Genomic DNA, 27580 nt, shown 5'->3' with positions numbered 1-27580 from the left:
CTCTCCTCTACTGGTGTCTCCTGAGATCACCTCTCAAATCAAACATGTGCACTCACACCTTTATCTCAAGATCTTCTTGATATGTACCCTTTTTAAAGTAAAAGTTCATGTTTCTGTTTTTTAGATAACAACATGAGTTAATTATGTACAAACATAATTAAATAGGAAGTTACAAAGATATTTCAAATGCCTGTTCATTGGATCATCCATCCATCAAATGTCATTGACAATTATGGTTGAGCAATGTTGGGCATTATTTTAAGGAACAATAAATAATATCGAACTCTGCATGTAGGAAGTGCTCAATGAATATGACTTCCATATGAGTAGGATTCTTGCTAAACTCAGCTTGTCTTTTTCCTTTTTTTCCTTTTTCCGAGACGGAGTTTTGCTCTTGCTGCCCAGGCTGGAGTGCAATGGCACAATCTCAGCTCACTGCACCTCTGCTTCCCGGGTGCAAGTGATTCTCCTGCTTCAGCCTCCTGAGTAACTGGGATTACAGGCATGCACCACCACGCCCAGCTAATTTTGTGTTTTTACTAGAGACAGGGTTTCTGCATGTTGGTCAGGCTGGTCTTGAACACCTGACCTCAGGTGATCCGCCCGCCTTGGCCTCCCAAAGTGCTGAGATTACAGGCATGAGCCACCACACCCATCCTTCTTTTCCCTTTTTAAAAACAGATTTGGGAGTTGTGGGCAAGATGGCAAATAGGAACAGCTCTAGTCTGCAGCTCCCAGGGAGATCAATGCAGAAGGTGGGTGATATCTAGCATTTCCAACTGAGGTACCTGGCTCATCTCACTGGGACTGGTTAGACAGTGGGTACAGCCAATGGAGAGAGAGCCAATGCAGGCTGGGGCATTGCCTCACCCTGGAATTGCAAGGAGTTGGGGAACTCCCTCCTCTGGCTAAGGGAAGCCATGAGGGACTGTGATGTCAGGAATGGTGCTCTCCAGCCGCAGATACTACACTTTTCCCATGGTCTTCGCAACTTGCAGACCAGGAGATTCCCTTGGGTTCCTACACCACCAGGGCCCTGGGTTTCAAGCACAAAACTAGGTGGCCATTTGGGCAGACACCGAGTTAACTGCAGTTTTTTTTCATACCCCAGTGGCGCCTGGAAAGGTAGCGAGACAGGATCATCCATTCCCCTGGAAAGGAGGCTGAAGCCAGGGAACCAAATGGTCCAGCTCAGCAGATCCCACCCCCACAGAGCCCAGCAAGGTAAGATCCACTGGCTGGAAATTCTTGCTGCCAGCACAGTAGTCTGAAGTTGGCCTGGGATGCTTGAGCTTGGTGGGAGAGGGGCATCTGCCATTACTGAGGCTTGAGTAGGCAAGTTTCCTGTCACAATGTAAACAAAGCCTCTGGAAAGTTTGGACTGGATGGAGCCCACCACAGTTGGCAAAGCTGCTGTAGCCAGACTGCCTGTCTAGATTCCTCTTCTCTGGGCAGGGCATCTCTGAAAAAAATGCAGTAGCCCCAGTCAGGGGCTTATAGATAAAACTCCTATCTCCCTGGGACAGAGCACCTGGGGGAAAGGGTGGCTTGTAGATGCAGCTTCAGCAGATTTAAATGTTCCTGTCAGCCAGCTCTGAAGAGAGCTGGATCTCCCAGCACAGTGCTTAAGCTCTGCTAAGGGACAGACTGTCTCCTCAAGTGGGTCTCTGATCCCTGTGCCTCCTGACTGGGAGACACCTCCCAGCAGGGGCCAACAGACACCTCACACAGGAGAGCTCCAGCTGGCATCTGGCAGGTGCCCCTCTGGGACAAAGCTTCCAGAGGAAGGAACTGGCAGCAATCTTTGCTATTCTGTAGCCTCTGCTGGTGGTACCCAGGCAAACAGCATCTAGAGTGGCCTTCCAGCACACTCCAACAGACCTGCAGCAGAGGGGCCTGACTGTTAGAAGGAAAACTAACAAACAGAAAGGAGTAGCATCAACATCAACAAAAAGAATGTTCACACAGAAACCCCATCCAAAGGTCACCAACATCAAAGACCAAAAGTAGATAAATCCACAAAAGTGAGGAAAAATCAGTACAAAAAAGCTGAAAATTCCAAAAACCAGAATACCTCTTCTCCTCCAAAGGATCACAACTCCTCGCTAGCAAGGGAAGAAAACCAGATGGAGAACAAGTTTGATGAATTGACAGAAGCAGGCTTCAGAAGATGGGTAATAACAAACTCCTCCGAGCTAAAGGAGCATGTTCTAACCAAATGCAAGGAAGCTAAGAACCTCGAAAAAAGGTTACAGGAATTGCTAACTAGAATAAACAGTTTGGAGAAGAGCATAAATGTCCTGATGGAGCTGAAAAACACAGCACGAGAACTTCTGAAGCATATACAAGTATCAATAGCCAAATCAATCAAGTGGAAGAAAGGATATCAGAGATTGAAGATCAATTTAATGAGTTAAAGCATGAAGACAAGAAAAATTAATAAATAGATAGACTGCTAGCCAGACTGATAAAGAGAAAAAATAATGAAAAGGAAAGAACAAGGTCTCCAGGAAATGTGGCACTATGTGAAAAGACCAAACCTATGTTTGGTTGGTGTACCTGAAAATGATGGGGAGAATGGAATGAATTTAGAAAAAACTCTTCAGGACATTATCCAGAAGAACTTCCCCAACCTAGCAAGACAGGCCAATGTTCAAATTCAGGAAATATGGAGAATACCACAAAGATAGTACTTGAGAAGAGCAACCCCAAGACACATATTCATCAGATTCACCAGGGCTGAAATTAAGGAAAAAGTGTTAAGGGCAGCCAGAGAGAAAGGGCAGGTTACCCACAAAGGGAAGCCCATCAGACTAACAGCAGATCTCTCGGCAGAAACCCTACAAGCCAGAAGAGAGTGGGGGCAATATTCAACATTCTTAAAGGAAAGCATTTTCAACCCAGAATTTCATATCCAGCCAAACTAAGCTTCACAAGTGAAGGAGAAATAAAATCCTTTACAGACAAGCAAATGCTGAGCGATTTTGTCACCACCAGGCCCGCCTTACAAGAGTGCCTGAAGGATGCACTAAATATGGAAAGGAAAAACGAGCATCAGCCACTGCAAAAACATACCAAATTGTAAAGACTATCAACATTATGAAGAAACTGCATCAACTAATGGGCAAAATAGCCAGCTATCATCGTAATGGCAAGATCAAATGCACACATAACAATATTAATTTTAAACGTAAATGGGCTAACTGCCCTAATTAAAAAGACATAGACTGGCAAATTTGATAAAGAGTCAAGACCCATTGGTGTGCTGTATTCAAGAGACCTATCTCACATGCAAAGACACACATAAGCTCAAAATAAGGGAATGGAATAGTATTTACCAAGCAAATAGAAAGCAAAAAAAAAGAAAGAAAAAAAAGCAGGGGTTGGAATCCTAGTCTCTGATAAAACAGACTTTAAACCGACAAAGATCAAAAAAGACAAAAAAGGGCATTACATAAGGGTAAAGGGATCAATGCAATAAGAAGAGCTAACTTAAATATACATGCACCCAATACAGGAACACCCAGATTCATAAAGCAAGTTCTTAGAGACCTACAAAGAGACTTAGACTCCCACACAATAATAGTGGGAGACTGTAACAACCCACTGTCAGTATTAGACAGATAAACGAGACAGAAAATTAACAAGGATATTTAGAACTTGAACTCAGCTCTGGACCAAGTGGACCTAATAGACATTTACAGAACTCTCCACCCCAAATTAACAGAATATGCATTCTTGTAAGCACCACATCATACTTATTCTAAAATTGACCACATAATTGGAAGTAAAACACTCTTCTGCAAATGAAAAGAATGGAAATCATACCAAACAGTCTCTCAGACCACAGTGCAATCAAATTAGAACCCAGGATTAAGAAACTCACTCAAAACTGTGCAACTACATGAAAACTGAGAAACCTGTTCCTGAATGACTACTGGGTAAATAACGAAATTAAGGCAGAAATAAATAAGTTCTCTGAACCAATGAGAACAAAGACACAACACACCAGAATCTCTGGAACACAGCTAAAGGCGTGTTTAGGGAAATTTATAGCACTAAAAGCCCACAAGAGAAAGCAGGAAAGATCTTAAATTGACATCCTAATAGCACAATTAAAAGAACTAGAGAAGCAAGAGCAAACAAATTCAAAAGCTAGCAGAAGACAAGAAATAACTAAGATCAGAGCAGAACTGAAGGAGATAGAGACACAAAATCTCTTTGAAAAATCAATGAATCCAGGAGCTGTTTTTCTTTTGAAAAAATTAATAAATAGATAGACTGCTAGCCAGACTAATAAAGAAAAAAAGAGAAAAGAATCAAATAGACCCAATAAAAAACAATAAAGGGGATATCACCACTGATCCCACAGAAACACAAACTACCATCACAGAATACTATAAATGCCTCTAGGCAAATAAACTAGAAAATCTAGAAGAAATGGATACATTCCTGGACACACACACCTTTCCAAGTCTATATTGGGAAGAAGTTGAATCCCTGAATAGACCAATAACAAGTTCTGAAATTGAGGCAGTAATTAATAACCTGCCAATAAAAAAAGCCCAGGATCAGACGGATTCATAGCCAAATTCTACCAGAGGTAGCAAGAGGAGCTGGTACCATTCCTTCTGAAACTATTCCAAATAATAGAAAAAGAGAGATTCCTCTCTAAATCATTCTATGAGGCCAGCATCATCCTGATACCAAAACCTGGCAGAGACACAACAACAACAAAAAAGAAAATTTCAGGCCAATATCCCTGATGAACATCGATGCAAAAATCCTCAATAAAATACTGGCAAACCAAATCCAGCAGCACATCAAAAATCTTATCCATCACGATCAAGTTGGCTTCATCCCTGGGATGCAAGTCTGGTTCAACATATGCAAATCAATAAATGTAATCCATCACATAAACAGAAGCAATGACAAAAACCACATGATTATCTCAATAGATGCAGAAAAGGCCTTTGATAAAATTCAATGCCCCTTCATGCTAAAAACTCTCAATAAACTAGGTACTGATGGAATATATCTCAAAATAATAAGAGTTATTTATGACAAACCCACAGCCAATATCATACTGAATGGGCAAAAGCTAGAACCATTCCCTTTGAAAACTGGCACAAGACAAGGATGCCCTCTCTCACCACTCCTTTTCAACATAGTGTTGGAAGTTACAGCCAGGGCAATCAGGCAAGAGAAAGAAATAAAGGGTATTCAAATAGGAAGAGAAGAAGTCAAACTATCTCTCTTTGCAGATGACATGATTGTGTATTTAAAAAAACCACATCGTCTAAGCCCAATATCTCCTTAAGCTGATAAGCAACTTCAGCAAAGTCTCAGGATACAAAATCAAGGTACAAAAATCACAAGCATTCCTATACACCAATAATAGACAAACAGAGAGCCAAATCATTAGTGAACTCCTATTCACAATTGCTACAAAGAGAATAAGATACCTAGGTATACAACTTACGAGGGGTGTGAAGGACTTCTTGAAGGAGAGCTACAAACCACTTCTCGAAGAAATAAGTCAGGACACAGAAAAATGAAAAAATATTCCATGCTCATGGATAGGAAGAATCAGTATCATGAAAATGGCCATACTGCCCAAAGGAATTTATAAAATCAGTGCTATCCCCATCAAGCTACATTGACTTTCTTCACAGAATTAGAAAAAACTACTTTAAAATTCATGTGGAACCAAAAAAGACCCCAATATAGCCAAGACCATCCTAAGCAAAAAGAACAAAGCTGGAGGTATCATGCTACTTGACTTCAAACTATACTACAAGGCTACGGTAACCAAAACAGCATGATACTTGGTGCCAAACATATATATAGACCAATGGAACAGAACAGAGGCATCAGAAATAAAACCACACATCTACAACCATGTGATCTTTGACAAACCTGACAAAAGCAAGCAATAGAGAAAGGATTCCCTATTGAATAAATGGTGTTGGGAAAACCAGCTAGCCATATGCAGAAAACTGAAACTGGACCTCTTCCTTACACCTTATACAAAAATTAATTCAAGTTGGATTAAAGACTTAAACGTAAGACCTAAAACCATAAAAACCCTAGACGAAAACCTAGGCAATACCATTCAGGACATAGGCATGGGCAAAGACTTCATGACTAAAACACCAAAAGCAATTGCAACAAAAGCCAAAATTGACAAATGGGATCTAATTAAACTAAAGAGCTTCTGTACAGTGAAAGAAACTATCATCAGAGTGAACAGGCAACCTACAGAATGGGAGAAAATTTTTGCAATCTATCCATCTGACAAAGGGCTAATATCCAGAATCTACACAGAACTTAAACAAATTTACAAGAAAAAAACAAGCAACTCCATCAAAAAGTGGGCAAAGGATATGAACAGACATTTCTCAAAAGAAGACACTTATGCGGCCCACAAACGTGAATAAAAGCTCATCATCACTGGTCGTTAGAGCAATGCAAAGCAAAACCACAATGAGATAACATCTCACGCCAGTTAGAATGGTGATCATTAAAAAGTTGGGAAACAACAGATGCTGGAGAGGATGTGAGAAATAGGAATGCTTTTACACTGTTGGTGGGAGCGTAAGTTAGTTCAACCATTGTTGAAGACAGTGTGGTGATTCCTCAAGGATGTAGACCCAGACATACTATTTGATCCAGCAATCCCATTACTGGATATATACACAAAAGATTATAAATCATTCTACTATAAAGACACATGCACACGTATGTTTATTGCAGCACTGTTCACAATAGCAAAGACTTGGAACCAACCCAAATGCCCATCAATGATAGACTGGATAAAGAAAATGTGGCACATATACACAATGGAATACTATGCAGCCATAAAAAAGGATGAGCTCATGACCTTTGCAGGGACATGGATGAAGCTGGAAACCATCATGCTCAGCAAACTAACACAGGAATAGAAAACCAAACACCATATGTTCTCACTCTTAAGTGGGAGTTGAAAAATGAGAACACATGGACACAGGGAGGGAAACATAATACACCAAGGCCTGTCAGGGGTTGGGGGGCTAGGGGAGGGATAGCATTAGGAGAAACACCTAATGTAGATGACGGGTTGATAGGTGCAGCAAACCACCATGGCACGTGTATACCTATGTAACAAACTTGCACGTTCTGCACGTGTATCCCACAACTTAAAGTATAATAATAATAATAATAATAATAATACTAAACAGATTTATCTTGCTTTTCTCTTAATCATTCTAATATGTTCTTAACAGCCAGGTGCAATGTTAGCTCAGTTGCCCTTTAGCTGCCAAATGCCTTCCATGTGCTATCAACAAGATGATTACCTATGACCCAAAGTGCAATGCTTACCCAATATAGAAACTGTGTCAACCTGGTGTTGACTACCACTGCCATTGTGAGGTTAGGACTTGGGCAATCACCTGGACAATTTAATCAGAAATCAGCTTACTTTTGAAGAACAGGTCAGGATTAATAACTTACTGCAAAGTTCCCTTGGATGATGGTACAATCTTTTCATAGCCTGTTATTCTCCACACACGCACGCTCACACATGAGCATGCATTCACACACCCCCACACACAAGCCAACAACAATGATCAGTAGGTATTTTTTAAAATTCAAATTGTAATACACTAAATAATAAGCCATTTTGATATTTCATATTCCTTTCTAGTCTTTGGCCATAAACAAATGTCATTTTTATGTGATTATAATAAAATTTAAATATTTCCTTCTTTTTTTCTTACATGATTTTGCCAGCATTTTTCTCCATGAGGATTTTCCAAATGCTTTGTAGATGTCAACAATGGAATCCTTCCAGCTGGAATGAGTTTGTACTCTGTGCTGAAGTCACAGTTGGGGACTCAAAGAAAGAGCCACTTTTAACCTTTTGTGTTTTCTACTCTAAGGAATGAACTCCTGGCTGCTCTTTCTTTCAGGAATTAATGTGTTTGGATAATTGTCTCAAATGGGAGCTCGCCACAGGAGAGCAGGTGTAGGGGCTTGACTTTTGGCAGAGGCTTAGTTTATTTGTCATTTATTCACTCATACATTCATTCAACAAACACTCCTTGAATATCTATCCATTACCCAACAGACTTTGGTAACAATGCTATCTGCAGACAGGTGATGGAGGCTGGAGACTATCACGTATCAGGAGCAGGAAGATGGAAGAAATGAATGACCATGAGAGCTGAGTGTAAGGATTCACATCTGCCCTCCAAAAACAGAGATACCAGCTGAGCAGAGAGGAATGAAGGGCACGAAGAGAGGCCTGTCGTCCAATCAGACCAACAAACAAGAACTAGAAAGACTGGACATCATTGCACAGCAGACATCCCAGATCAAATAAGCAGAGGCCAAGCATGAAGACTGTAAGATTTGGGGCCTTGGAGGCAAGGACAGATCCTGAAAAGGACAGCAAAGAATTACATGAGCCCATCTTGAATATGACTCCTGGGAAAGCAATGTATTCTAAGCACTTTGTATCCAAGATCTGCTGCCTGAGTCTTGGAGAGAGGCCGTGAACTCAAGCAGGGCTGCCTGCGTGTGAATCCCACATGGAAGCTAGGTGACTTCAGGTAAGTGACTTAACCTTCCAGGACCACATTTTCCAGATCCTGAAACAGTGATGACCTAAAAGTGCTTAGCTTATAGGTTTGTAATGAGGCCGAGGTGAGCTCATACTTGCACAGCGTTCAAAACAGTGCCTGATACAAAGTAAATGCCTATATAAGAGTTTTTAAATAAAATTAATGGACAGTGGAGGAAAGCATTTCATGACAAGGACTTAATTCTTTTCAGTACCCCTAACCATCCTCATTTTTAGACATTTACAAATCCATATGACACCATGGTCTTTTTTCTTCTTAATTATTCATATGTGGTTTCAACTATGGCTTCCTTCCCCAACCATGATGACCACAGCCTCCTACTCCTCTTTCCCCAGCAATGGGTACCTTCACTGTTGTGTCCTGTTGGTTGCAAGCCAAGCTGAAGCATCGTCTAGGTGCTGGGCCGGGTATTCAAACTTCACACAAATCAGAACCTTACCTTTTGGCCTGCCCTGTGTTCTCAAGCTCTAACATGCAATAATACCTCCCAGCTTCTCTAAAACCTCCAGACCTCTAAGCTGGTTACATACCAGTGTGGTGCCGAGTTGTATACCAATCTGGCAACATGTTGATGCTTCCGTGCAGGGATCCTCACAGCCAGGCTTCACAGCTCAGCAGGGGTCCTTGTGCCATCTCTGCCTGAAGATCATTTTGCATTTTTTAGCTGGTCTCCAGCGTGTTGACTAAGAACAAGAGGGATTTCTTTGAAAGAACAATCAGGATGCCCTAGCTCCCGGGGCCTTTTCCCAGCTCCCAAGCCTGGGATGCATTGCCACGGATGGCCCGGTTCTTTGGTTGAAGGCCTAGGAATGGTGCCATCATTTCAGCGGTTAATAACAAAACAGAAAGATAGACTGCATGACTCATGTACACTGCCACCTGCCGAGGCCTGGGAGCAAAGATTTGGCAAGGACTAAGGAAGAGGACACAGAATCTACTTTCTTTCCTCTTCTTTTTCTTTTACAGAAAGACTCTTTGTTTTTGCCATTCTATACACAAGCTAAACAGATTACAGTCAAGAAAAATGGGGGCAGGCCCAGGTGTCTAGGAGATGGGAGAGAATTTGCATTCCAATTGTAGAACGTATCAAAAGGCGATTCTTTTTGCCTCAATTGGAAGGTGCAGCTCAGTTTGGGGGTGATTTCAACAGGACCATACCTTTTCTCTCCAATTCAGACTGAGGGCACTCCAAGGATGCCCTGGGGAATCCTGGAAGGAAAGGGCAGCACCTTTATGAAGGCAGATGTTTTCATTTCCTCCCCTCTAGATCCTCGAAGGTTGAAAGAGGCTCATGTTTTTTTTTGGTTTTTGACTTCTAGTGTATTCAAAAATGGAGAAATACCGTAAGTCAATTGCAAAATAAATAAACAAATTTGAGTATGTTAAATGTTAACTTTTGTCAAAATACCACATTTAGTGTACACACACTACAGTGATTGTGTGTGTGACTTCATTTATGGATAACGTCAAAAGTTTGCATTTAAGGAACAGGATGGAAATGAGGCTCCCAGCAGATGGTTCCTGTGCACCGCCCCCAGCCAGATGGTTCTGACAAGATGCTTCTCAGAGAGAATGCTTCCTCCCTCCACCACTACATAAATTGCCCCCTGGCCAGGCATGGTGGCTCACGCCTGTAATCCCAGCACTTTAGGAGGTTGAGATGAAAGGATCAATTGAGGCCAGGACTTTGAGACCAGGCTGGCCAACATGGGAAAACCCCATCTCTACTAAAAATACAAAAATTATCTGGGTGTAGTGGCGTGCACCTGTAGTCCCAGCTACTTGGGAGGCTGAGGCACAAGAATCGCTTGCTGCAGGAGGTTGCAATGAGCAGTGATCGTGCCCCTGCCCCCCAGGCTGGGTGACAGAGCAAGACCCTGTCTTAAAAATATAAAATAAACAAATAAAATAAATTGCCCCCCCAGTGAAAGACCCCCATCCCTAATTTGTCAGGCTCCCTAAGAAACATCATCTCAACTCCAACTCTTCCTTTTTTGTTTATCTCATTAAAAACAGACAAACAAACAAACAAACAAAACAAAACAAAACAAAACAACTATAGAACTCCACTTAAAAGTAAAGTATTCTGTGTTACTTTGGAATAAGCCAGAGAATCGAAGCCTCCCTATCCTCTCCAGTCTCCACCTGCGTTCAGACACCTCTGCCACACACACACTGAAACTCAGCTCCAGCTCTCTGTCTGCATCGCCCCCTTTCTGCCCCCTCCACACAGACTTATTTCATAAAAATGTCAGCTATTAAGTTAACATTATTTAAGGGGCTTTGGGTTTTAGTTCCTGAATGCAACTTAAGCTGGATCCGTAAAGGCCTGACATGAAGTCCCGGCTGTATAAAACATGATCCACAGAGGTACTAAATAAATAACCTGGCTGTGGGCTTCCAGGCCGCTCCATTTATCACTGCAGTGAGGATAAGGATCTGATTTAGAGTGAACCCTACTGAGGGTCGAACCCGGCACAAGCTGTAATATGATCTGCAGGGGAGGGCTGATAACCTGAAACAATGTGAAGAAACCCTGTCAGATAAATAAAACAAACTGTTTGTCCATTAAATAGCACTGTCAGGAAGAGAACAGGGAAGCCAAACAGAGCTAAATCCAATTCTTTTATAGCCACACAAAGCCAGGAACACCTGAACTAAGCTGGGGGAAATAAGCTCCCTTAGAAATAGGTTGTGGGGGGTGGTGTTTGGATGGAAGGGGATTGTGGTCTGATTTATTGAAGTCACTATGGTAGGAAAAATTGCTCTTTGATCCAGGGCAAATCCTGCCCCCTTCCTGGGTCTTGGTCTCCCCATTTGTGAAATGTGACCTGTTTGCTGGTCCTGCCCACCTCGCTGGATCACAGAGGTGGACCCAAGGAAGAATTACAGAAAAAGGATTCTGAAGAAGAAGGGAATGACTATATGAGGCTCAGAAATGCAAGTGCCTACAGAGGCCAACCTTGAAGCAGAAGCCCAGGGCAGCGGGGACAAGAGAACGAGGGACTTATCTCAAGGGGCCGAAGTCACCCGGCACCACCAATGCTGCTGCACAGACATACAGGCCCCTGCTGCCAACTCTGAATTTTTTCAAAAGGAAATATATGGTTGTTAATGTGAAATCCCAAGAATTCTAGATGTTGGAGATAGTTATTGTATGAATGTTTTTAGAATACTGTATGTGTTTCGTTGGAAAATGGTGTGGGTAAGATGTAACCTATAGTCTGAAACCTGTGGACAGAAGCAAAACCAGGTGGAATATTTTTGTGATGACCACGTGGCTACTGCTGTTGATGCTGGACACAACCCCAAGACACAAAGGCAGCAGAAACAACAGTGCTCTTTCTCAAACCCACGGTTAGATCTCCTGTATGTTTGCCTCAGCTCTTTCAAATTTTTGATGTACTTTTACTGGATCTGTGTGGCATCTCACTGAATACTACATTGAATCTTCAAAGAACAAAGATTCTCATCAATTGTGCATGTTCTAACTGTCCTCTGAGCTTTCCATTCCTAGATAGAGAACACTAGTCCCTCCCCTGGCCATTGCTTCTCAGTGGGAGTGCCACTGGCATTTTGAACAGGCACTAAATGTCTACAGTTCCCCTGAGGCCCAGGACAACCGAACAATTGCCCTCACACTTTAAAAACAACAACAACAACAAAACCCAAACCAAAAACACTTTGATACTTTACCTTTGTGGAAACCAGAGAGTCTCTTTGTCTATCCTTGAAGACTGATATGGTTTGCCTGTGTCCCCACCCAAATCTCATCTTGAATTCTAGCTCCCATAAGTCTCATATGTTGTGGGAGGGACTCAGTGGGAGGTAATTGAATCATAGGAGTGGTTTCCCTCATACTGTTCTTGTGGTAGTGAATAAGTTTCATGAGATCTGATGGTTTTATGAGGGGTTTTCCCTTTCACTTGGCTCTCATTCTCTCTTGTCTGCCACCATGTGAGATGTGCCTTTTGCCTTCCATCATGATTGTGAGGCCTCCCTAGCCACATGGAACCGTGAGTCCATTAGAGTTCTTTTTCTTTATAAATTACCCAGTCTTGGGTATGTCTTTATCAGCAGCATGAAAATGGACTAATACAAAGACCAAGCAGGCTAATTTGGCCCTGTCATGGTCAACATGACAGGTCCAGGTCTCTGGATGGACTTCCTGAGGCAGCCGGGAGTGAGGCCTGGGCTTCTTAGGACAATGAAGACCAAGTCAGCAAACAGGAACAGAAGGTATTCTGGAATATCAGAATGGCTTTGGTTTCCGACAGAGGTTCTGAGTCACCAGTGTTACTTGTTGAACAGACACATTCCCTGGCCTTATCCTGACAGGCCTGAGGGTGTGGCCCAGGGATATCTCCTTTTATATAAAGCTTCGCTGGTGAATCTAGACCATCTTTTGAGCCATCGTTTTAATAAAAGCACTAGTGCTTCCTTCATCTAAAACAGTGGTTCTCAAACTTGCCTGTTCTTCAGAATCACTTGGAAAGCTTGCAAAATATGCTTCCTTAGGAACCATTGTAGAAGACTGGTTTGATTTGGATAGTGGATTAAATTTTTATGAAACTGTTGTAGGCAGGGAAGTAGATAAGGATCTCTCATATCTTTGCTATGTATTTGAATAAGTAAATCTGCTTATCTGCGCATTGCAGATGGCAAAAGAGAGACCCAGAAATAGAAAATGACCATTATGATCTTAGACCCAAGACTAGAATAAGATTCAAAAGTCTAGTCTTGCTCTTGAGGGTATTACCATCACCTTTTTCTGCAGAATCTGAAGCTGACTTGCTGCATCCAAGCTGTTTATTGTTGGGCTAAAATTAATTTTCTGAAGTAGTTACAGTGAGATTTTTCTTTTCATTGAATTATATTTTTTCCTTGCACAGTATATTACTGAATAATTCACCTTCCCCCATCAGGCAGGAAGCAGTTTCTGTGTTTCCTTGGCTTTGGGATGGTTTGTGGCAGAGCCTCCTGGCTTTAGTTTCCAAAAGTCTCATATTCTTTGAGGAGCCCACGGCATGAGGATAAAGGGATTGCTTCTCAACTAAAAAGCAGTTCCAAGAGACTTAGGAAGGAGTAGATAGAGTCTCAGAATAAAAATTAAGATGACTAAAACAATAAAAATGTGAAATATTTTTCTTAGTGAGCCTTTAGATCAAAATTCAGATGGATAGCCTTTAGTTCAGGTATAAATAAACTATTGGCCTTTTCAATTTGAGTAATCTCAGAGAAGGAGGTCAGTGTTGTACAAGAAGATAAAATTATATGCAAGGAAATAAAATATTTCTTTTTGTTCTAAGGGATCCCTTAAGAAAATAAAATTCACTTTAAATTCTTTCTTTTTTTTTTTTTTGAGATGGAATCTGGCTCTGCCACTCAGGCTGGAGTGCAGTGGTGTGATGTTGGCTCACTGCAACCTCCGCCTCTGGGGTTCAAGGGATCCTCCCACCTCAGCCCCCTAAGTAGCTGGAATTACAGGGGTGCACCACCACACCCAGCTAATTTTTTGTGTTTTTAGTGAAGATTGGGTTTTGCCGTGTTGGCCAGGCTGGTCTCAAACTTCTGACCTCAAGCAATCTGCCAGCCATGGCCTCCCAAAGTGCTGAGATTACTTACAGGCATGAGCCACCATGTCCAGCCTAAATTCTATCCAAGTGAATAAAAATACAACCTAAACAAGGCTTAAAAAGGAAAATAAATAAAAGTAATATGTTAGTTTGTATGAGTGGAAAACTCAGGGGTACAAATGATGACAGGTACAACCTAATCCAGAGCTTCAAATAACATTGTCAAGAATGACTTTACCTATCTCTGTCTCCACCTCTGTACCAACTTCATTCCTCTGGCAAGTCCTTCCATGTGGTGACCATCATGCTCCCGACCTATTTCCTACAGCTCAGCAATTCAGGTGCTACCAGCTCGTCTTCTCATTGACCTGCCTTGGGACACGTGCCCATTCCCATAGCCATTATTGTGAACAAGGTATGTATAGAACATTTCTAAGTGGCCATCCTGGATCTAGGAAGGTGGGGGTCAATCTATCTAACCTTCACACACAGACAGGGCAGATGTGGTGACTCCCAAAAGGAGGAAAAAAATCAGGACTGTGAAAGAAAAAAGAAGGAAATTTATCCTGGTCAAGAATGAACAACAGATTTTATTTTATTTTTTTACAAAGGGAGACAAGATGGATATAGAACCAAGTCCATTTTCTCTTTTCTGTCTCACATTAGCGTTCATTAAATAAAAGCAGGAAGTCAAAACCGTGAAACAAACACTGAGAATAAAATCAAGGAAAGGGCCCTTTTATAATAGTGAGAATTCTGACTTGATATTGTTTTCAAGAAAGCTTTTTTTTCTCTCTCTCTCTCTCTTTTAAGAACCTACAGTAACTCAGCTTGGCTAATAAAGTATTTGTCTAGTACATTATGGAAGTCTTTTGGGAGACTATTGAATCAATTAGAATGATTTGTAATTAGCACACCAACCTAATGACAGGGTGTCTCTAAATTGCTGGAAAAGAGTTTTCTCTCTTAAGAGACTTGTATGATCCTCTTGTAAACTTATTTACATTAGTGATATGCTTGCTAGTTTTTTAAAATTTTTCTGGAATATAAATTTTGACCAGATCCTGTATCAAATATTACAAATTCTCAATTAAATGGTTTTGAATAATTGGGAAGTTACCATATTAATTAGAAAGATGTCCCTCTCTGTATAATTATTCACAAAGGCCTTGGCACAAGCTATCACAAGCCAGCATTTTTGAAAATTCTGATTGATATGAAGTTACGTCAGACCCTGAAGTCATATCAAACAGAATAGAGCTAGATACAATAGAACTGTTTTTACAAGGTGTCATTGCCTGTAATTCTAGGGATATTGACAATACAGAGGAGTGTAAAATAATGCCTTATGTATTCCCCCCTCCAAAAGTTTGAAAGAAAGTTGGGAATTAGCAGAACTTTTAAAAAGTTTTCCAGATTCAAGTGGGCAGATGTCCATTCATGTGGCACAGCATTAGCCTTTTAAATTTCTAGTACCTAATTTTAGAGTTGTGTCAACCCACAGATGTGGCATTTTGGTCAACAACATGGGTTCTGAAGTCAAGCAAAAACCTGGATTAAGGCCACTTGCAGTGGCTCACACCTGCAATCTCAACACTTTGGGAGGCTGAGGTAGGAGGATCCCTTGAGCCCAGGAGTTCGAGAACACCCTGGGGAACATAGCAAGACTTCATCTCTACAAAAAATTTTTAAAAAATTACCTGGGTGTGGTGATGGATGCCTGTAGTCCTAGCTACTTGGGAGACCAAGGCAGGAGGATGCTTTGAGCCCAGGCACTCAAGGTTGCAGTGAGATATGATTGCACCACTGCCTGAGTGACAGAGTAAGACTGTATCAACAAAAAAAAATTAAAAAAGAAAATTACCAAAAAAAACCCCCTCAAACTCCCAAAATAACAGAAAAGGCCCTCCAAAATCCCAACCTAGATTCATATCGTAGCTCCTTCTTTATTACAGATGTGGAATTTCAGGCAAGTTACTTAAATTTGACCGTTCTCAGTTTCTGACATATTTGTCAGAAAAGTGGACAGGATGGTAATAATCATATGTTTTGTGGAAAAATGGAAATGACAATAATATATTTAGTGGGATTAAATAGAATGCATGTATCTTGTACATAGTAAACCCACATTGGTTGCAGCAAGACCCCTGGGTTAATAGGGATTTGATTCTGAGGAGTTACTCATTTTTATCTTATTCCAGTGAAAAATCTGGAAACTACAAAGAGGTCTCCATAGCAGGCTAGAGCAAAGGTTGAGGAGTGTAGAATATGCAATAGTAGAAGTGTGTTTTCTATCAAATCATGTTTGCAGCACCTCTGAAGAGTAATCAATTTCCATTCATTCTCTCATTCATTCACTTGTCCCATAGATATTGATGCCTACAGATATTAATTGATATTAATCAAGCCCGTATTAGACATTGCAAATACATTGGAGATTAAAACAATAAGGTAGTCATGTACTTAGAGCAACTTAAATTTATTTTCAACTTGTCATCACTTCTCTTGAGTCACCTGTGATACTTTGTCATAGCCATCCAAGAAAAACAGAAAACAAAATAGCTTCCCACCTCACAATTGTTGTTAAAAGAGTTAATACATGTGACATGCTTAAGATAGAGATTTGCTTATGATACAAGAAATAGCTTAGTACAAATAATTATTTCAACCACTACTACAATGATCATTTTGTGATTTTTTAAGCATTGTGATGCTGTTGGAAACATTAGACCAAACTCAGTTCAGACCTGAGTCTGCCTTATAATAGCTACTGATTTTAGATGAATTATGTAACCTCTCCGAGTTTCAGTTTCCTCATGTATAAAATGGGCATAATCTCAGTACCTGACTCATAAGGTAATTATGAGTCTTAAGTGAGAGATTGTCTGTAAAGTGGCTGGCATAGCACCTGGAATGTAGTAAATATTCACTAGTTACCATAATCAAAACAGTAACCAAAGACTGTGTAACCATTTTGAGTTGACACAGTACTTTTACTTCGACATTCTCCTTTAAAGCTCAGGGAGTGAGAGAAGGGTCATTAATATTATTGCCACCACTATCATCATTATACATACTTATAAAGTAAGGAGGAATTCGGTGACTTGCCTAAGATCACAGGGCAGGTAAAGGGTCAAGTAGGGTCTTTGTCCTAGTAGGTATTACAAGTGATTTTCAAAGTGATCCTTTGGCCTGGAGAGAATTCTTATTCTTGTTTGTACAATGAATCAGCAGTGATGAGGAGAGGTCTGAGCTGGCACTTCCAGATGCATATTTTGATGGGGTACATAAGTTCAAGAATTGGGGGCTATGGCAAACTGATTAGTCCATGCCTCTTTGTGGGCAAAGTCACTGCTGTCATGAAAAAATCATCATCCCTTTATTCACAACAAACAGATATTTTCACGTAACTAAATACTCAATAATCTTTTGGTCTTGCTTCCAGAATAATTTAAATCACAGCCATGCTAACATATTTTCTTTTAAAAAAGTTGAAAAGGCAGGGTGCTGTGGCTCACGCCTTTCATCCCAGCACTTTGGGAGGCCGAGGTGGGTGGATCACCTGAGGTCGGGAGTTTGAGACCAACCTGACCAAGATGGAGAAATCCCATCTCTACTAACAATACAAAACTAGCCGGGCATGGTGGCGCAACTACTCAGGAGGCTGAGGGAGGAAAATCACTTGAACCTGCGAGGTGTAGGTTGTGATGAGCCGAGATCGTGCCATTGCACTCCAGCCTGGGCAACAAGAGCGAAACTCCGTCTCAAAAAAAAAAGTTGAAAAGATGCTACTTTTGGAGAATATCCTCTGGAATGTCTGGTGAGACTACCACCCTCCCTGATTCCTCTAGCCAAAATTCTGTGAGATGCAGGTCTAGCATTAATGTATCTTCTGATTTCCAAAAAGGAGCTGGTAATCTGGATTGTTATATAAAATACACAACTTTTAAAAATTTGGACTCAAAACAAAAAAGGAAACAAGATGATTGCCTGGAAGCATGGGGTCAGGGAAGAAGTCCATGAACAAGTGGCTTTTAATCCAAATGCAGAAAATGGGTAGGTATCTACTGGAAGAAGGACAGAGAGTTGCTTCTGAGAGCTGGAGTGTAGACTCTGTACTATAAGTGGTTGGGTGGTGGGGAGTGAGGAGCAATGAGCCTGGAAAGGCAGGCAGGGGCTACATCCTGTAGGGCATTATTGGGTCTGCAAAGAGCAATGGGAATGGTTGTATGGTTGATTCAATTGGCTTATTAGAAACATGGCACCCTGATAGGAACTGACTGGAAAGAGGCAAGAAGGGAGCTGGGAGAGTTTGTAAGATGTTGTTGGAATAATTTAAGGAGATATTTCATATTCTTAACCCTATCTCATCCCCTGTTGGACCCAGTTCCAACATTCTACCAAACTAGTTCCTTTTTGTGTTTTACTAAAGATCACTATCTTTCAACTTCACCCTCTCTAAGGACTGTTTCCAAATCCTCTGACATCTCTCACCTACTCTGGTCCTTTTTTAGTTCTCTCTAATTATTTTCTCCTTGTATTTTATTTTTACACCTAAATGCCCAATTTTCAACTGTCATTGAATAAGAATTAGGAACACACTACATTAAAAAATAACTTATCGGTATATCAAACCTTCTGGCAAACATTAGGGCTTGGCTATTGCCATTTCTTTTCTTTCTACTTAAGGAAACATTTCCCCCACCTCCTTGCTGCTGACATATATATATTTATTTCGGAAATGCAGCCCTCAGGTTGTTCTTCTGCACTCTTTGAAGTCACTGTGAATTGCATGAAACTAGTTTGATGGCAAAGTGCCAGGATAATTTAAACAACTTGTGAGAGAGGATATTACCATTTTTTTTTTTTTTTTTTTTTTTTTGCCATTTTAAATTTCCCAAGGCCATCCCACGGAGTAGGGGGAAAAGGTATTGATGAGTGATGACTGTCCTTCAGTGTGGGTGCTCACACTCCCAAATCGCGATGTAAAATTCATGAGAACTAGGACAGCTCTCTCTACCCTAGAATCAAAACTTTAAGATCATCATATTTACTCAATGACTTTGAAAGTAAAGGGATAGGGATAAGTGAAAAAAATAAAGTTTTGAAGAAACTGTCTTCCTTTGATTTCAGCAAAACAATGCTCTTATTATAATACACAATATATATGTAATAATATGTAATATATAATACCTAATGGGCAATTATTTAGAGGGTGTTGGATTCTTTGTTGACTGTGTTGTGAAGCTATTTTTTTGTTTCTTTTTCTTCTTCAATGTCTTCAACTTCTTTCCTCTCTTTGCCTTTCTTTCCCATTTTGAAAAACAGAGCAGGCATCTACCTTAAAGAGGCTAAATGCCCACACTTCTGTGCCCTTGGTACATAGTTGTGGGATTCATGTTACATCACACTGGGCGATGTATGTGTCTGTTTGGGGCAGGACACATTTTTCTGTTGAATCACGGCTTGCATCTGGTCCCTTTGCCATGCACCAACTTTTGCATTTTTTAAAGATGGCAAATAAATCATTTCTTTCAGATTGGATAAAAAATGGGCTATGGTCTTTGGAAGTAGAAGACTTCCAGATAATTCCATGTTTGTACTATAAACTATACCAGTCAATTGCACATTCAGGTTTAGATTTGGGCCAGATTTATGCCCCTGAGAAAGTTCTATTTTTGCATGATTTAGACAAAAAAAAGTGTCTGAACAGCATTACCCCGCCTAATTTATATGAAACTGTGATTCTGCCACCTGGAGTTTCGGGTCTGCTCTGTGAGACGTGTCTGGTATGTGACTAAAGGACCAAGCAAGGAGGAGGCGGCGAGGGGGAAGAGAGAGTCCGCTTAAAAGGGAGACGGCCATCCCAGCCAACTGAATGGGGCGTGCACAACCAGCTGGGAGGGAGGCCTCTTCATTGTGTTTCATTATTGGCTCTTGTGTACAACCAGAAAGGCACCCCCCTCCTCGGGGCATGCTTGGTTGCTACGATCTGTTCCTGGGGGATGGTGTGCATCCCGAATGGCATCCCCCTCCTCGCCAGACAGGCTTGGGTAGCTCAATTACCCAAGCAGCATTTTGATACCAGACACTTCCAAGTTCCACCTGCATCTCAGCCTGTGTAAAAAAAGACAAGCTGAGCAGCTCTCCCATCACCACGCTTGGGGAATATCTGCAGGAGAACTCGCTCCCCTCTAGACAAATATTGCTCATCTCTTCCTAAGCAAGAGATTGCAAAGTGATTTGGTTTTGCCTTGCTTTTAACTGTCAACATCCTCTTCTAAGGCTCCAGGGGTTCTTAGTTTGCTGCTCTAACAAGTTAGGGTTATTCACCTCCTCATGGCATGGAAACTGGCCCTCCCTGGTCTGTGCATTTCACAGTCATTGGAGGCCTCTGCAAAGGTTTGGCAAATATTTTTTGAGCATTGGCTTTATGGCAGGCACTTGTCTGGGGATAAATTGCCAGGGATATAGTACTGTGATGAACAAGACAGACATGAGCAACAGGAAGGCTTGCAGTGTAGTGGAAAAGAGGACCATGAATTTAATACTCACATAAATATATAGACAGATAAGTGAAAAGGACAGTCTACAATAAGGGTTTGCCTTACTTGGAAGTGGATGGGGCAGGGCAGAATTGAAGAGTTTCCTAAGGAGGGCCCATTTGAGCTGAGAACTGAGGGGTGAACAAAAACGTCTGACATGCCAGTCTGGGAAGGAAGCAGGGATATCCACTAGCTCAAGAGAGGCACTTTTTTTTTTTTTTTTTTTTTTTTTTTTGAGACGGAGTCTTGCTATGTCACTCAGGCTGGAGTGCAATGGCACGATCTCAGCTCACTGCAACCTCCGCCTCCTGGGCTCAAGCGATTCTCCTGCCTCAGCCTCCTGAGTAGCTGGGATTACAAGCACCCACAACCACGCTCAGCTAATTTTTGTATTTTTAGTAGAGATGTGGTTTCACCATGTTGGCCAGGCTGGTCTTGAACTCCTGACCTCATGATCCGCCCACCTCGGCCTCCCAAAGTGTTGGGACTACAGGCGTGAGCCACCGTGCCTGGCCAAGAGGGGCACTTTTTAACTGGGTAGGGACACTGACTTACCCAAGGCACTCAGCAAGCCAGTGGTAGGGTCACAGCAAGACTCCCTGCAGTCAAGGAAGATGCTTAAACACAAGGACTCTTCATCAAAAGGAGCTAGGGCTGACACACTGCGGAATGTCTCATCCCTTAGTCTCTGTGTCTTCATTTCCTCACCTGTGGCGTGAGGATGATAGCAACCACTCCGCACAGGAAAGTTTTGAGATAGAGTAAGTATGCAATGTGCTTGAGCACAAAAAAATTAGCTGTTACAGTCATTCATTCTTATTTCGTCTTTGGAAGCAACTCTATAAGACTGAAAGAAAGAGAAGTACCACCTCCCCAAATACTGGCCCATAAATCTTTTATTTTAAAAGACAAAGAAAGAGCCACAGAGGTCACCCCATCACACATGCATGGATCCATTCAAAATATTTATTTATTAAGTTCTTACTATGGTAAAGGCATTATTCAAGGTGGTAGGAGAGAGAAAGGAGACTGTGAAATAGGTTCCCTGCCCTCAGGGTCAGATTACCTGTTTGAGGAGCTCCCAAGTTTCAGAAAATCAGTTGTGAGGGCTGAGACATCATCTTGATTAGCCCATCATTTCATAGGTGGGGAAACTGAGGCCTGGATCAGGAGGTTGGTGGCTGATCTTAGCACTCTGGCCACTTTCTCTGCATCTTCTCTCTGTTTTCACCAGCTGCAGCCCTTTGATCTCAGAATCTGCTTTATGCCCCTCACTGAGAAACTGCCTTTGCGGAATTGTCAAAAGATGCTTGTAGAGAGTTGGAAAAAGCCCCCACCCTTATCGTTCTGAGGAGGAGCAGAGGAGGCTGAGCTCTTTCAGCATCCTTTGAAATTTTATCAGTGTGTATCAGAGAGCCACTGCATAGGGAGCTGGCTGGTGGGTGCTTTTTTTTATGTAGCCTTCTTCTTCCTTTCAATGGACAGTTCTCAGTGCTTCCCAGCCTCCTCCTTCTAATTCAGGTATCCTGTCCCCATTGCAAACCTGCCCAGAATGGGGTGGGTTTCAATTATCACAAGTTGTCCTTGCCCATATGGATATAATGCATGATTTCATCTCTTAAAGGGGGCATGATGTGGCTGGGCACAGTGGCTCACGCCTGTAATCCCAGCCCTTTGGAAGCCCGAGGCGGGTGGATCACGAGGTCAAGAGATTGAGACCAGCCTGGCCAACATGGTGAAACCCTGTTTCTACTAAAAATACAAAAAAAATTTATATAGCTGGGTGTAGTGGCATGCGCCTGTAGTTCCAGCTACAGGAAGGACTTGATCCCGGGAGGCAGAGGTTGCAGTGAACTGAGATCGTACCACTGCACTCCAGCCTGGGTGACAGAGCGAGACTCCATCTCAAAAAAACAAACAAACAAAAAAAATGCGGGGCGGGGGACATGATGCAAGGCAGAGCTGCTTGAGGTACCTCCTGGTACAAAAATGGTTTCTCCAAGATAATAATCTCCATTTTCCACAGCCAGATTGACTTAGCTGATGGTTTGGAGGTGCTGCTTGCCAATCCTTGGACTGAAGTTGTTAATTTCCAACAGCATGGCAAACAACACTTTATTTCTGGTTTGTTTACAGATACATTTTCAGGGGCTGGACTGAGTGGGAGCATTCTTGGACTAGGGTGGTAGGGAAGCCGGGTCAGCCCACAAAGCAACACGGCCCCGGGCATGAGGCTTCTCTGAAGAACCCATTTGGGGAGCCGCCCAGCCCCCTGTCTCTGGGACAGTGTCTGGGGACCGTTTTCAAATGGCGGAGAGCTGCCTTCCTAGCCTGTGATGCAAGGCTCTGCTGCCAGTGTTATGTATCGACAATTACCCTGGAAGTCCTTCCTGTAATTAACCCCAGCTTCAGGGACACTGCTATTTGCACATCAGTTCCCTCCTAAACACTGCCTCTTTGCCATTATTCCCTAGGAAGATGAGTCACTGAAGGAGATGGCTTATCTCAACTCAGTTTTTAACTAGCTTTTGTCTCCTGGAGATATTTGTCGATGATACTTAAAAATATTTCAAGCCAGGCACTTCTTTTCCCCTTCAACTTTCTTTTAATAACATTTTCTTCCTTTCTGCTTTTATATTTCTTCCTCTCCCTCCCATAGCCTTTCATGCATTCAGGATGTAAAAGAACCGGCATCAAAGCCCAGAGCCCTGCTGAATCCTCCTCCCCTATAGTAAGCGTGCCCTTTTCCTGTCTGATCATTGACTCATAACCACAGAGAGTCCCAGGCACAGGATGGGGGAGAGGGAGGGCTGAATAAGAGGTACCACGGTCTGCAGCCCCGGAGGAGACAAAAGTTGAGGATTTGTTGAACAGGACTTTTTTTCCCCTTTGGGGATAATTGTTCAGGACACTCAGAGCTGACCCAGTCCAGGGTGGGAGTGAGGGGAAGCCAGCACCCCACCCCCAACCCATCAACTGGTGACTCCAACCAAGTGAGACTCCTGTGGTCAGGCTCCAAGTCCCAAGGCCAGGCCAGTCACCAGCCCATGCCCTGGGCACCACCAAGACTTTTGATTACATTATTTAATTTTAAGGTGATTGAACATATGCGTACTGATTGCCTACTAGGTGCTGGACTTTGAGCTGACAGGTGACAGATACAGGCAGGCTTAAACCCTGTGGAAGTTACTGTCCCCCTCCTACAAGACAGAATTTCCAGGCCAGAGACAGCCCTGAGCCCTGCGCTCCCCCCACCACCCACTGCCCGGGTCCTCCCTCCCCTTCTGTCTCCATTAGGGATGAATGGGGATCACATCTGTTTCTTTTCTTGCTGAAAAGCAAGAGGCAAAGACCCTAAAATGGGGACAGACCAGCACACACCTGGGTGGTCTTTAAATTAGAAAAAAGATTTTTTTGCCAGAGTTCCTCATTTAAGCCTGCATTCTCAATATTTTTCATTGCTCTCTGCCCTGGTAGGTTGGGAGAAATGAGGTGGGCGGTGGGGAGGACTCTGCCCATAACAGGGCACCCCCCTTCGCCCCCCGCATTGTCCAATTCTTCTCTGGGGTTCATGCACGCTTCTCCCCACCACGTTTCCAGGACTGGATTCCTCACTGGGCTGGCCAAGCATGGTCCAGGCACTCACAGCTCACAGGGAGAGGCAGGGGCGGGTGCAGGCAATGATGCTGCAGCCATTTCCATTTTAGCATACGTGTGCAGTTTAGGTCCTTTGGAAAATTACATTGTTTATGTTCTGGCTTGGTATTCTTTGTATTTTAAGTGTAGACTCTCAAGCCAGACTCTGTGGGGCAAAATCTCTGTGCTATACCTGCCTGGTTTTGGAAACTGTATCTCAGTTTTCTTATCTGTAAAATGGAGATAATAAAAGTCTGACCTCATTGGGCTGTGGGCAATACTGGAGTCTAGGTGTGAGCTCTGGTTTGTTGCTGGGGGCAGCCTCTAATGGTCTGCTTCTGCCTTCCTGCCCCACATTGAGACACCTTCCTCAGAGAGCTGTTGTGTCTCCTTGAGAAACCTGGACATCTGTGGTGTCACTCAGCACTTTCTTTGTTAATTAAAATCACAAAGTAAGAAATAAGATGCCAGGGTGAGTCACTCTCCTGGAGTCACCACGCTTGGGCTTTCTCAGGGTAGTGGAGTTAGAGAAGTATACACTAAATATTATATGGGGATGGAATTATACTAACAAATTATTTGGTTACCGGAAATTCAAGTTGAACTGGGACATCCCATATTTTTATCTACAAAATCTGACAATCCTATCTGAGGATTTTTCTTTTTAAACTGGTGATTTGGTCAGATACCCAGCATCCCTAAAGTAGACAGAGGCCAGACGGGCTTCTAGAGATGGCTCTTCTTACCTGGCACAGTGGCTCACATCTGTAACTCTAACACTTTGGGAGTGTGTTTGGGAGGCGGAGATGGGAGAATTGCTTGAGCCCAGGAGTTCAAGATCAGCTTGGGGTACATGGTGAAACCCTGTAGCTACATAAATAAACAAAGAAATAAATAAATAAGCTCTGTGTGGTGGCATAGTGGTTCATGCCTGTAGTTCCAGGTACTTAGGAGGCTGAGGTTGGAGGTTGCTTGATCCCTGGAGGTCAAGGTTGCAGTGAGCCATGATCCTGCCACTGCACTCCAGCCTGGGTGACAGAGGGAGACCCTGTCTCAAACCAAACAGACAAGCAAGCAGAAAGGCTCTTCTCAGGAATATTTGAGAGCTTCAGAGCAGATGGAAAGAGGAAGGGGTGTCAATAGGAACTCGTCTTTCCTATTCCTTATGAAAATAGTGAGAGCCATTCTTAAAGTAGCTGCCTGTGGCTAAGAGGACAGAAAAATATGCCTTCTGGAGGTGTTGTGGTTTTTTTTAGGCTTCAATATAGTTTGTGTGTGTGTGTGTGTGTGTGTGTGTGTGTGTGTTATTAGGAGAGCAGGGGCCATGGGAGCAATTCAATTAGTGGCTTCTATACATCTGAGGGTCCTATGAACTATGTGATGCACAACATATATGCCATTCATTTTTGTATAAACATATACAATGTTTAGCCAAACTGCCTGGTATAACAGTTTAAGTTTCCAAGTTCTTCTTGCTTAATTAACATATTCTGAGTTACAGAATTTTGAATTCATTCATGAATGGGAGAGATTAAGTGGAGGAGGAATCAGCTGTAAGGCATACTCCTGTGGTTGCTTTTTAGAATTTGCCAAAGGGGCCATCAAGTGAGCCTAGTTAGGCTTTTGTGTTTGTTATGTGAGGGTGGGCTGATAAGAATTATTATTATTACTTATAATTGTGAACAAAAAGTAAAATTACTGTCTTATGGGAGTTTTATTGAGTGTTCATTTCATAGACCATGCTTCTTAATGAGCCAGATCGTGATCCACTGGGCTTGTAATGTCAGTGAGTGTAGCTTAAGTAAGAATGTTGTTTAGAAAACGTGTGTGTGTGTGTGTGTGTGTGTGTGTGTTTCTTTTTCTTTCTTTCTTTTCCTCCAAAGAGAGTGATGAGAGAAATTTAGTCTCTGGCCACAACAGTGGCGTGATTCAGATCCCAGCATTTATAGAGGCAAATTAGTCGGTGCACCAGCATACTAATGTGGCAGACACCAGCCTGAAGGCAGAGGGGCTTTCTCTAGGAGATGCTTTAAGGTGACCAGAGACCCAAAGAGGAACTTTTAGGATGGAACAGCCCTCTGAGTCAAAAGAGGAAGTTTGCTTAGGTCGTTGTGTTTTCCAAATGTTCTTTTCTCCTTTCTTTGCAAAACGGCAGATCAATATAATTTTCTGTTTGTTACATCAGTAAGTTTTGATCCAAGTCCCACAGTGAATAAATAACTATATAAATAAATCCATACATAAATGAGGTCATCATTTCCTATTTAGATTTCTAGAGGAGATGGCTAGGAAATACTTTACCAAAATGAAAATTCCAATCTACATTTAGAGTGGCTAGATGATATTTCAGCCACTCCGTGCCTGATCTTTTCAAAAGCATGAGCTCCTTTGCCTATTAATTCCACAGCTTCTCTTTGAGAGAGAGTGAGGGATGAATTTGTAGGCTGGAGTTTGTGGCATGGCAGGAAATCAGAGACAAACTCTCAGAGATTAAAGGAGCTGGGACTTAAGGGTAAAAATATAATGGAAGCCAGTTTTTGACAGAAACTTTTTCCAACACATGTGCAGCCATCATGGCCAAAAATAACATAATTTACATTCACCTCTTTACCTGCAAGACAAGTTACTTTGGTTCCTTTCATTAATTGGATTGACAATGCATGCTTTTATGAATTATAAAGTAGTTTGATTTAAAAATACCTCCTTTTCCTTTCCATCTAACTTTATCTAGGATTTTCAAATCTCACTTTTGTGAATAAGTCACTCCAGTTTAGCTCCTAGGCATTGCACAGGATCATCTGCCACATGGGTCGCCACTCGCCTCACCCTATTTTAAGATTTTTTAAAACTTAATTACGACAAGATGGGATATCCCTCTGTCAACAAGTCTTGGTACCTGCTGGCTCGCTCTTTTTCTTCTTACCCAGGGCCCATCTTTTTTCTTCTCAAATCCTATTTAATTTTTGCATTTCCTGATTTTTATCTTGGGAAAACAAAAGCCAGCTGCAGTCAGTTAAGGAAACAGCTGAGGGATGCTGGCAGGTAGAGGCCTTGCAGGTTTTCATCCTCAAATTGTGAGAACTGAAATGCAGCGTGTCAGGTTGCAGTGACTTCTCCACCTCCGCAGTTCTCTCCCTTCTGCCTGCAAACACACACACACACACACGCACGCACACACACACACACGCATACGCAC

General features: G+C 42.2%; 1 long non-coding RNA gene across 1 annotated transcript in view; it reads right to left on the bottom strand.

Moving 5' to 3' along the window:
- The window catches only part of LOC103880432, a 33007-nt gene extending 23518 nt beyond the window's left edge, over positions 1 to 9489 (bottom strand). Inside the window, exon 1 of the long non-coding RNA XR_641449.4 lies at positions 9158 to 9489. This is a non-coding gene — a long non-coding RNA (uncharacterized LOC103880432). The remainder of the gene's footprint in view (positions 1 to 9157) is intronic.
- Between the last annotated feature and the right edge of the window lie 18091 nt (positions 9490 to 27580).

This window comes from Papio anubis, chromosome 18 (genome assembly GCF_008728515.1).
Source record: "Papio anubis isolate 15944 chromosome 18, Panubis1.0, whole genome shotgun sequence".
NCBI lineage: Eukaryota > Metazoa > Chordata > Mammalia > Primates > Cercopithecidae > Papio > Papio anubis.
This window is presented reverse-complemented; position numbering and strand designations above follow the sequence as displayed.